General features: G+C 44.2%; 1 pseudogene; it reads left to right on the top strand.

Moving 5' to 3' along the window:
• Positions 1-6887: 6887 nt before the first annotated feature.
• Positions 6888-7624, top strand: LOC116563412 (annotated as a pseudogene).
• The last annotated feature ends 3120 nt before the right edge of the window (positions 7625-10744 follow it).

The raw sequence follows: 10744 nt of genomic DNA, 5'->3' as shown, positions 1-10744 counted from the left end.
AAAAAAAAAAAAAAAAAAAAAGAGATCAAGACCATCCCGGCCTACACGGTGAAACCCTGTCTCTACTAGAAATACAAAAATTAGCTGGGCATGGTGGCGTGCACCTGTAGTCCCAGCTACTTGGGAGGCTGAGGTAGGAGAATTGCTTGAACCCAGGAGGCAGAGGTTGCAGTGAGCTAAGATGGTGCCACTGCACTCCAGCCTAGCGCCTGGCAACAGAGTGAAACTCTGTCTCAAAAAAAAAAAAGGAAAAACTATTGCAAAAAAGAAGCCTCATCGTGATGGCTCACACCTATAATCCCAGCACTTTAGGAGACCAAGGGCAAAAGGATCACTCAAGCCCAGGAGTTCAAGACCAGCCTGGGCAACATAGTGAGACTCCATCTCTACAAAAAAATACAAAAATCAGCCAGGTGTGGTGGCACACACCTGTAGTCCCAGCTACTTAAGAGGTTGGGGTGGGAGAATCCATTGAGCCCAGGAGGTTGAGGCTGCAGTGAGCCATGATCAAGCCACTGCATTTCAGACTGGGCAACATAGCAAGACCCCATCTCCAAAAAAAGCAGGGGTGGCAAGAATAGGACTAACACGAAAATAAATATGATTACAGAATAATACAAATATTATAAATACTGGCAAGGAAAACATAATAATCAAAAATTGGAAAGGGAAGGGAGAGAAGAAGTTGGCAGCTGACAGCTCTCACGGGAGCTCCCCCTGCATGAGGTTAAGTCCTTTCTGGGGGCAGTCCACGTGCAATGATGGTCCATGCACAGGTCCGAGGGCCCAGTGCCCTCCCTGGACCTGTGGCACTCTCTAGAGCCTCCCGAGCTTCAGCACACCTCAGGGACTGGCTGCAGCCTCTACTGTGACCACCCCACAGCTCAACCCACTGCTAGGGTTCAGAGGCCCTGCCATGTGGGCCACACAACTCAGGAAGGCCTATGATATTAGCAGTATCTAGGGTGAAGAAAGACAGTGGTGGAGCAGTGTCTTACGGCAGGTCCCTCCAGGACTGCCAGGCCTTAAGCAATACCCTGTTGGCTGGAGCAGACAGTTGCACCTTTTGAGAATGGCTCTTGGTGCACTACTGGCCCTGGGAGAGACAGTGTGCATGCTCGTAGCCAGCCAGGTGGCTGAGCAGCCAGAGCTGCCACGACAGCGGGTTCTGTCAAACCCACCAAGCCACAGGTCCGGTGGGCCCATCCCCGCACCTTGCAGGGAGCAAGCCACTGGGAAGGGAAGGGGTGCTCGGGGTGAGGCACTATCCGGACCAGCAGGGGTGGCCAGCCCACAAGCCAGCGCTCTGAACATCACGCCACCCCCACCGTCGCTTCAGTGTCCTCCCGGGCTCACACCTGTGGCCACACTGAGAAGCGGGACATTTCTGAGGCCAGCCCAGCAAGGAAGAGCAAGGCCTGCACAGCCCCGGTGCTGGGTGCCGGCGAGTCATGCATCACAGCCCCACCGAGGACGCCCCTGCGAGTGGCAGCGAGGGGCATCTGCCCAGGACAGAGCCCCTGGCCCACACCCCCCATCCCCACGGCCTGAGGCTGGAACACAGAGGGACTGGAAGAAGCAGCAGGCTTGGCTGGCGGGAAGGGACCTGAAGGAGAACAGCAGGAGGCCAGAGACAAGGAGGACGAAGGAAGGGGCCGCGGCGCACCTGTGGGAGTGACACAGAGTGTGGGCACCACGCCTACCACAAAAGAGACTCCAACACCCAGGTAGGCAGAGCAGCTCAGCAGCCGAATCAGCGGGGCTGTCATCAGCCACCTTGGGGCAGACACAGCAGGCGCATACAAAGAGTGTCAACAGTGGAAGGAAGGTTGGAGGTCTCAGGGCGACCTGGGCTTCCACTCCCCAAGGCCACTCTTCCAGCCACTGCTGCTCAGTGTCCCACCCACTCGTGACAGCGACCGACTCAGGGCTCTGTACACCACCACGCCAGAGATGGTCAACCAGATGCCTGGGGCACAGAGGGTCCACCAGAGCCCTTCTCCTGGGAAGGGTGGCTTCAACTCACCTGAAACAGACATCCCCTCCCAAAGGGCCAGCCCTTCCTACCTCATGTCCTGTTCCTAGGGGCAGCCAGGACCAGGACTGTCTGACAGACACAAAGCCCCAGCCCCCTAAATTCAGACAGTTCTGAAGGGCCGCATCACAGCTCACATTCTCATCTACCCAATCCTGATCTTTCTACTTCCAGGAGTGTTGCTCCCAGGAGCAATTCTCGACAACCTCCCTGCATGAAAAGCTCCATCTCACAGCCTGCGTCCTGGAGAACAACTTGCAACAGGGGCCAGGCTAGAGACAGAAAGACCAGCCGAGGCCGGTGTGTGCGGGCACCTCTCCGCACACCCTGTTGCTGGTCCAGACCAGATGGCTAGGCACAGTCTAGCATTAGATTCTCAAAGACAAAGCAGTTGATTCTGATCTCTGAGTTTCCATCAAGGGATTCAGGCAGTGGCTCACAGCCCTGAAGGTGCACCCAGGGTCTGGGCCTCTGGATTAGATGATCAGGATTCCAAAACAGAACAAGGAGAATGCTGTTGAACTGGCAAATACACCTAACAACAACAAGTGCCCCATTTGCTGCCACTGGCTGTGACGTCACTTGCATTAAGTAAATAAAAATCATAAAATATGCCATAAATACAAAATAATACAACCAGAACAGAAAAATGACAAAAAGATATCAACTATGACCACCTTAATTGTTAGCAATGAAATTACAACTGACTGGGCACAGTGGCTCACACTTGTAATCCCAGAACTTTGGGAGGCCAAGCTGGGCAGAGCAACTGAGGTCAGGAGTTCATACCAGTCTGGCTAACATGGTGAAACCCCGTCTCTACTAAAAATATATAACTTAGCCAGGTGTGGTGGCGGATGCCTGTAATCCCAGCTACTGGGGAGGCTGAGGCAGGAGAATCACTTGAACCCAGGAGGTGGAGGTTGCAGTGAGCTGAGATCATGCCACTGAACTCCAACCCGGGCAACAGAGCAAGTCTCTGTCTCAAAAAAAAAAAAAAAAAAAAGCCGGGCGCGGTGGCTCAAGCCTGTAATCCCAGCACTTTGGGAGGCCGAGGCGGGTGGATCACAAGGTCAAGAGATCGAGACCATCCTGGTCAACATGGTGAAACCCCGTCTCTACTAAAAATACAAAAAATCAACTGGGCATGGTGGCGCATGCCTGTAGTCCCAGCTACTCAGGAGGCTGAGGCAGGAGAATTGCCTGAACCCAGGAGGCGGAGGTTGCGGTGAGCCGAGATCGCGCCATTGCACTCCAGCCTGTGTAACATGAGTGAAACTCCGTCTCAAAAAAAAAAAAACAGAACAGCTTGGCTTGAACATGACAGTAAGGATGAGAACACTGGTCTTCTGACTTGGAAAATGGGTTGCATTTGTAAGGAGAGCTTATTATTAAACTGGATTAAACTACACTAAAATAACTAGCAGTCAGCTAGGTGCTCCCTATCAATGCCCTTCAGTGAGTCAATCCATAGGTAACACAAAGCAAGGTGCTATTCTTAATGCCCGCAAAGCATGAGAATAGGCAGTCACACAAATCCTGAAATGACTTAAATATGGCTAATATGAGTCCCTAGGAAAACTGCCATCTCTGCTAAGTCAAGGGGAAATAGAAATGTAGTTACTGTGTCCGCCTTTCCATTCCACTTTCCCTCCTCTTTTTTTTTTTTTTTTTTTTTTTTTGAGACAAACTCTTGCTCTGTCACCTAGGCTGGAGTGCAATGGCATGATCTCAGCTCACTGCAACCTCTGCCTGCCGGGTTCAAGGATTCTCCCACCTCAGTCTCCCCAGTAGCTGGGATTGCAGGCACTCGTCATCACGCCTGGCTAATTTTTGTATTTTTGTAGAGACGGGGTTTTACCATGTTGACCAGGCTGGTCTTGAACTCCTGACCTCAGGTGATCTGCCCACCTCGGCCTCCCAAAGTGCTGGGATTACAGGCATGAGCCACCACGCCCAGCCTCTTTCTTCTTTTCTCGGAGGTCTCTTTTCCTGCCACAAAAGCCAGAAATTACCAAATAAAAGCAAGCCTTTAAAATCATATAAGGCTATTTGCAGGGCCTGACACAAAAAGGTGATTATGATATCTGTCTTCCTAGAACTTTAATTTTTATAGATGCCATATTTATAAACTTCATATTAATTCTAATTATTCAATTTATCAAGTGAATATAGCAAGATATCTAAGCAATTCTATATTGCAAATCCTCTTATAATTTTATCACACTTTATTAAATGATCTTTAATATAGTAAAATAAGATAAACCCTGAGCTATAAAGACCATAGCCAAATCCCTTTTGAGACATAACCAAATAAGGCACCAAAAGTGATAAAATAATAATTTTGGGCCCTAGAGAAAATATAGGTTCTAATTCAATACTGGAAATACTAGAAATTCAATCAGAAAGCAGATAACAGCCCTCCTGGTGTTTGGTTTTCTCAACCAATATTTTGATGTTGATCAACATTTCATGTCCCTCAGTAACTCTGGTACATTCCCTGTTTGCTTATCTAAGATCGGTCTCTGTTAACAATCGGTTTTACTGTTTTTAAAATTGCCAGCTGCCAGGATCCAGCACAGTGGCTCATGCCTATAATCCCAGCGCTTTGGGAGGCCAAGGCAGGCAGATCACTTGAGATCAGGAGTCTGAGGCCAGCCTGACCAACTTGGTGAAACCCTGTCTCTACTAAAAATACAAAAATTAACCAGGTGTGGTGGCAGGCGCCTGTAATCCCAACTACTCAGGAGGCTGAGGCAGGAGAATCGCTTGAACCTGGGAGGCAGAGGTTGCAGTGAGCTGAGATCGCGCCACTGCACTCCAGCCTGGGCAACAGAGCAAGCCTCCATCTCAATCTCAATCAATCAATCAATCAATCAGTCAATCAATAAAAATAAAACTGCCAGGATCCTTTGGAAACTCTATCCATAGTTTCTCTGAACGTGGTTGCTACGTAGAGAAATGGCACATAGCATTTCATGAAAGGAAGCGTGAGTGTTCTCCCTCACAGGTTTCTGAACCCTCATCCTTGCCTCCCACAGCCAGGCTGGCTCCACCTCGCCACGTGTCTTCCTCCAGCCGACTCAGAACTAAAGGGAGTTGAACTCAAGGTAACCTACTTTTTTAAGAGCAACGGAGAAAAAGAAAGGGCTTCAGAACTATCTAGGTTTCACTTATGTGTTCACAGCATGATATAAAAAGTGAATCTTCAGGAGAATCAGAAAGGAAAAGCACCTGCCTGCTCTGAGGACACGCATTTTGTTTCTGATGAGCCTCTGTAGAGACCCGTGTTTTATGCACACGCTCCCCACTCAGGCTGGGCTCCCTCCACATACACAGAGCCGAATGCTGTGGTCGGCTCTGATTTCTGTTGTGTCCCATGAAAAGCAATTGCAATAAAACATGTATGCACATTTTTACATCTATAAAGTGCCTGATACTAAACAAGTCTGGTCTTTGCAAAATTTCAGCTTCTATTTAGCAAAACCAAAAGTAAAACAAACAAATGTCCTATTTCTCTTAAAGCTAAAGAAAATCATAGGCCCCAACACAATAATACCTGGAGACTTTAACACCCCACTTTTAGCACTAGACAGATCTTTCAGACAGAAAATCAACAAAGAAACATCGGGCTTAACCTGTACTATAGACCCAATGGACCTAGTCGATATTTACAGGACATTTCATCCAACGGCTGCAGAATACACATTCCTTTTTATTTTTATTTATTTATTTATTTATTGAGATGGAGTCTAACTCTGTTTTCCAGGCTGGAGTGCAGCGACATGATCTCGGCTCACTGCAACCTCCGCCTCCCAGGTTCAAGCAATCGTGCCTCAGCCTCCCAAGTAACTGGAATTACAGGAGTGCAGCACCATACCTGGCTAACTTTTGTATTTTTAGTAGAGACTGGGTTTCACCATGTTACCCAGGCTGGTCTCGAACTCCTGAGCTCAGGTGATCCAGCTGCCTCAGCCTCCCAAGGTGCTGGGATTACAGGCATGAGCCCCTGCTCCTCGGCCAGAATGCACATTATTTCCTTAGCACCTACATTATTCTCAAAAATAGACCACATGTTAGGTCACAAAACAAGTCTAAAAACATTCAAAAAAATGAAATAATATCAAGCATCTTCTCTGAAAATTGAATAAAATTAGGAACTAATGACAAGAAGAATTTTGGAAACTATACAAATACATGGAAATTAAACAATATGCTTCTGAATGATCAGTAAGTCAAGGAAGAAATTAAGAAGGAAATTGAAAAATCTCTGGCAACAAATGATAACTGAAAGACAGCATGCCAAAATCTTAGTACTGTAAAAGCAGGACTAAGAGGAAAGTTGATAGCTATAAGTGCCTACATGAAAAAAGAACAAAAACTTCAAATAAAGAACCAAATAATATATCCTAAAAAATTAGAAAAGTAGGCCAGGCGCAGTGGCACATGCCTGCAATCCCAGCACTTTGGGAGGCCAAGGCGGGCACATCACAAGATCAGGAATTCAAGGCCAGCCTGGCCAACATAGTGAAACCCCATCTCTTAGCAGAGACAAAAATTAGCTGGGTGTGGTGGCACGTGCCTGTAGTCCCAGCTCCTCGGGAGGCTGAGGCAGGAGAATCGCTTGAACCTGGGAGGCAGAGATTACAGTGAGCTGAGACCACACCATTGCACTGCAATCCGCAGTTGCTGGTGCTGAAGACCCAGACAGCGGTTATTCTGAGCCCCACTCCGACTACAGCTCCTGGTGTCAGCTATGCATCCAAGAAGGTAGGTGGTAACTCCAAAAACCTCAGTGGAAAGTTATCAGGCAGACTTTAAAGCCAAGGCATTAAGACAATGGAAGGTCACTATGTTCATGCCGGGAACATCCTTGGAACACAGCACCATTTCAGCTGGCACCCAGGTGCCTATATTGGACATTGAGAAGGACCAGATTATTGAGATAGCCTATCTGATAACTGACTCTGATCTCAACATTTTGGCTGAAGGTCCTAACCTGATTATAAAACAACCAGATGAGTTGCTGGACAGCATGTCAGATTGGTGTAAGGAGCAAAAGGGGAAGTCTGGTCTTACCAAGGCAGTGAGGGAGAGTCCAATTACATTGCAGCAGGCAGAGTATGAATTTCTATCCTTTGTATGACAGCAGACTCCTCTGGGGCTCTGTCCACTTGCAGGAAATTCAGTCCATGCAGATAAGAAGTATCTTGACAAATACATGCCCCAGTTCATGAAACATCTGCATTGTAGAATAATTGATGTGAGCACCTTTAAAGAACTGTCCAGACGCTGGTATCCAGAAGAATATGAATTTGCACCAAAGAAGGCTGCTTCTCTAGGGCGCTTGATGACATTAGTGAAAGCATCAAAGAACTTCAGTTTTACTGAAATAACATCTTCAAGGAAAAAAAACCAGATGAAAACAAGAGGAAAATTATAGAAAATGAGGAAAATGAGAAGACCGTGAGTTGATGCCAGTTATCATGCTGCCACTACATAGTTACCTGGAGGCAACCTCTGGTGGGTTTTGTTTTCTTTTTTTATGCTGATTTCCTGGCAGATCACCTTCTTTCGGTTAACTTGCATCTCCAGATTGATTGCTCAAGCAGACAGCACACAAAATACATTTCTCTTAATATGTTGTTTCCATTATGACACCACAGCTCCTTTGTATGTACCAGGTCATGTCACTCCCTTGGTATATATATGCATTTGCTTTTAGATTATTTCTTTTGTTTAAACAAATAAATAAGTGAATAAATAATGCTAGTTCTATTGAAATGCAAAAAACAAAGAATTTGAAAAGCAAGAGCAAACTGAAGCCAAAATTAGTAGAATAAATAATAAAAATCAGAGAATAAATAAATGAAATTGAAATGAAGAAAACAATACAAAATATCAGTGAAACAAAAAGTTGGCTTTTGGGGGAAGTTAAACAAAACTGACAAACCTTTAGCCAGACTAAGAAAAAAAGAGAGAAGATCCAAACAAATAAAATCACAAATGAAAAAGGATACATTAGAGCTGATACCACAGAAATGCAAAGGATCATTAGGAGCTACTATGAGCAACTGTATACCAATAAACTGGAAAATCTAGAAGAAATTGACAAATTCCTAGTCACATACAACCTAGCAAGACTGAACCATGAAGAAAACCACAATCTGAACAGATCAGTAACAAGTAATAAAAAGTCTTCCCCTAAGAAAAGCCTGTCACTTTGGGAGGCCGAGGCAGGTGGATCAACTGAAGTCAAGAGTTCAAGTCCAGCCTGGTCAACGTGGTAAAACCCCATCTCTACTAAAAATACAGTACTTAGGTGGGAGTGGCGGCACATGCCTGTAGTCCCAGCTTCTTCCAAGGCTGAGGCAGGAGAATCACTTGAGCCTGAAAGGTAGGAGAATCGCTTGAACCTGCAGTCAGCTGAGATTGCACCACTGCACCCCAGCCTAGGCAACAGAGTGACACTCCATCTCAAAAAATAAAAAGAAGAAGAAAAAAGAAAAAGAAAAGCCTAGGACCCAATGGCTTCACTGCTGAATTCTACCAAACATTTAAAGAACTAATACCAATCTTACTCAAACTACCCCAAAAAGCAGAGTAGTAAGGAAAACCTCCAAACTCATTCTACAAGGCCAGTATTACCCTGATACCAAAAGCAGAAAAAGACACAGTAAAAAGTAAAGAAAAGAAAACTACAGGCCAATATCTCATGATGAATATTGATGCAAAAATCCTCAACCAAATACAAGCAAACTGAGTTCAACGATACATTAAAAAGATCATTCATCATGACCAATGGGATTTATCTCTGGGATGCAAGGATGGTTCAACATATATGAATCAATCAATATGATACATCATATCAACAGAATGAAAAATAAAAACCATATGATCATTTCAATTGATGATGAAAAAGCATTTGATAAAATTTAACATCTCATCATGATAAAAACTCTCAAAAGTGGGGTATAAAAGGAACATACCTTCACATAGTAAAAGCCATGTAAAACAGACCCCCAGCTACTATCATATTGCTTGAGGAAAAACTAAAAGCCTTTCCTCTAATATCTGGAACATGACAAGGATGTCACTTTTACCATTGTTATTCAAGATAGTAATGGAATTCCTAGCTAGAACAATCAGAAAAGAAAAAAATAAATAAAGGGCATCCAAATCAGAAAGGAAAAAGTCAAATTATGTTTGTTTGCAGATGATATGATCTTATATTTGGAAAAACCTAAAGACTCCACAAAAAAACTATTATAACTGATAAACAAATTCAGTAAATTTGCAGGATAAAAAAATCAATATACAAAATCAGTAGCATTTCTATATGCAAACAGTGAACAATCTGAAAAAGAAACTTAGGCCGGGCACAGTGGCTCACATCTGTAATCCCAGCACTTTGGGAGGCCGAGGCGGGTGGATCACGAGGTCAAGAGATCGAGACCATGTTGAAACCCCTAAAAAATCTACTAAAAAATACAAAAATCAGCTGGGCGTGGTGGCGCACGTCTGTAGTCCCAGCTACTCAGGAGGCTGAGGCAGGAGAATTGCTTGAACCCACGAGAAGGAGGTTGCAGTGAGCCGAGATTGCACCACTGCACGCCAGCCTGGCACCTGGCGACACAACAAGACTGTCTCAAAAAAAAAAAAAAAGAAAAAAGAAATTTAAAAAGTAATCAATTTACAATAGTCACAAATAAAATTAAATACCTAGGAATTAACCAATGAAAGATTGCTATAAGGAAGACTATAAAATACTGATGAAAGAAATTTTAAAAACAAAAAAAAATCCATGTTCATGAATTAGAAGAATCAATATTGTTAAAATATCCATACTATCCAAAGCAGTCCACAGATTCAATACAATCCCTATCAAAATACCAATGACATTCTTCACAGAAATAGGAAAAAGAATCCTATGGTTTATATGGAACCACAAAAGACTCAGAATAGTCAAGGCTATTCTAAGCAAAAAGTACAAAACGGGAGGAGTCACATTACCTGACCTCAAATTATACTACAGAGCTATAGTAACCAAAACAACATGGTACTGGCATAAAAACATTCACATAGGCCAATAGAACCAAATACAAAACCCACAAACAAATTCAAACACCTACAGTGAGTGAACTCATTTTCAACAAAGGAGCCAAGAACATACACTGAGGAAAAGACAACTTCTTCAATAAATGGTGCTGGGAAAACTAGATATCCATTCGCAGAAAAAAGAAAGTAGATCTCTATCTCTCACCACATACAAAAACCAAATCAAAATGGATTCAGGACTTAAATCTAAAAAGTCAAACTATGAAACTGCTACAAGAAGGCATCAGAGAAACTCTCCAGACATTGGTCTGAGCAAAAATTTCTTGAGTAATACTCCACAAGCACAGATAACCAGAGCAAAAGTGGACAAATAGGATCACATCAGGTTAAAGGCTCTGCACAGCAAAGGAAACTATCAACAAAGGCAAGAGACAACCCACAGAATGGGAGAAAATATTTGCAAACTACCCATCTGACAAGGGATTAATAACCAGAATATATAAGGAGCTCAAACAAGTCTATAGGAAAAAATCTAATCATCCAATTTAAAATGGGCCAAATATTTGAATAGCCATTTCTCAAAAGAAGACACACAAGGCCAGGTGCAGTGGCTCACGCCTGTAATCCCAACACTTCAGGAGGCTGAGGTGG

The sequence above is a fragment of the Sapajus apella genome, unplaced genomic scaffold, assembly GCF_009761245.1.
Source record: "Sapajus apella isolate SASKATOON/1434 unplaced genomic scaffold, GSC_monkey_1.0 scaffold35, whole genome shotgun sequence".
In the NCBI taxonomy this organism is placed as follows: domain Eukaryota; kingdom Metazoa; phylum Chordata; class Mammalia; order Primates; family Cebidae; genus Sapajus; species Sapajus apella.
The sequence above is the reverse complement of the archived record's forward strand: the minus strand, read 5'-3'. Positions and strand labels throughout refer to the sequence as shown.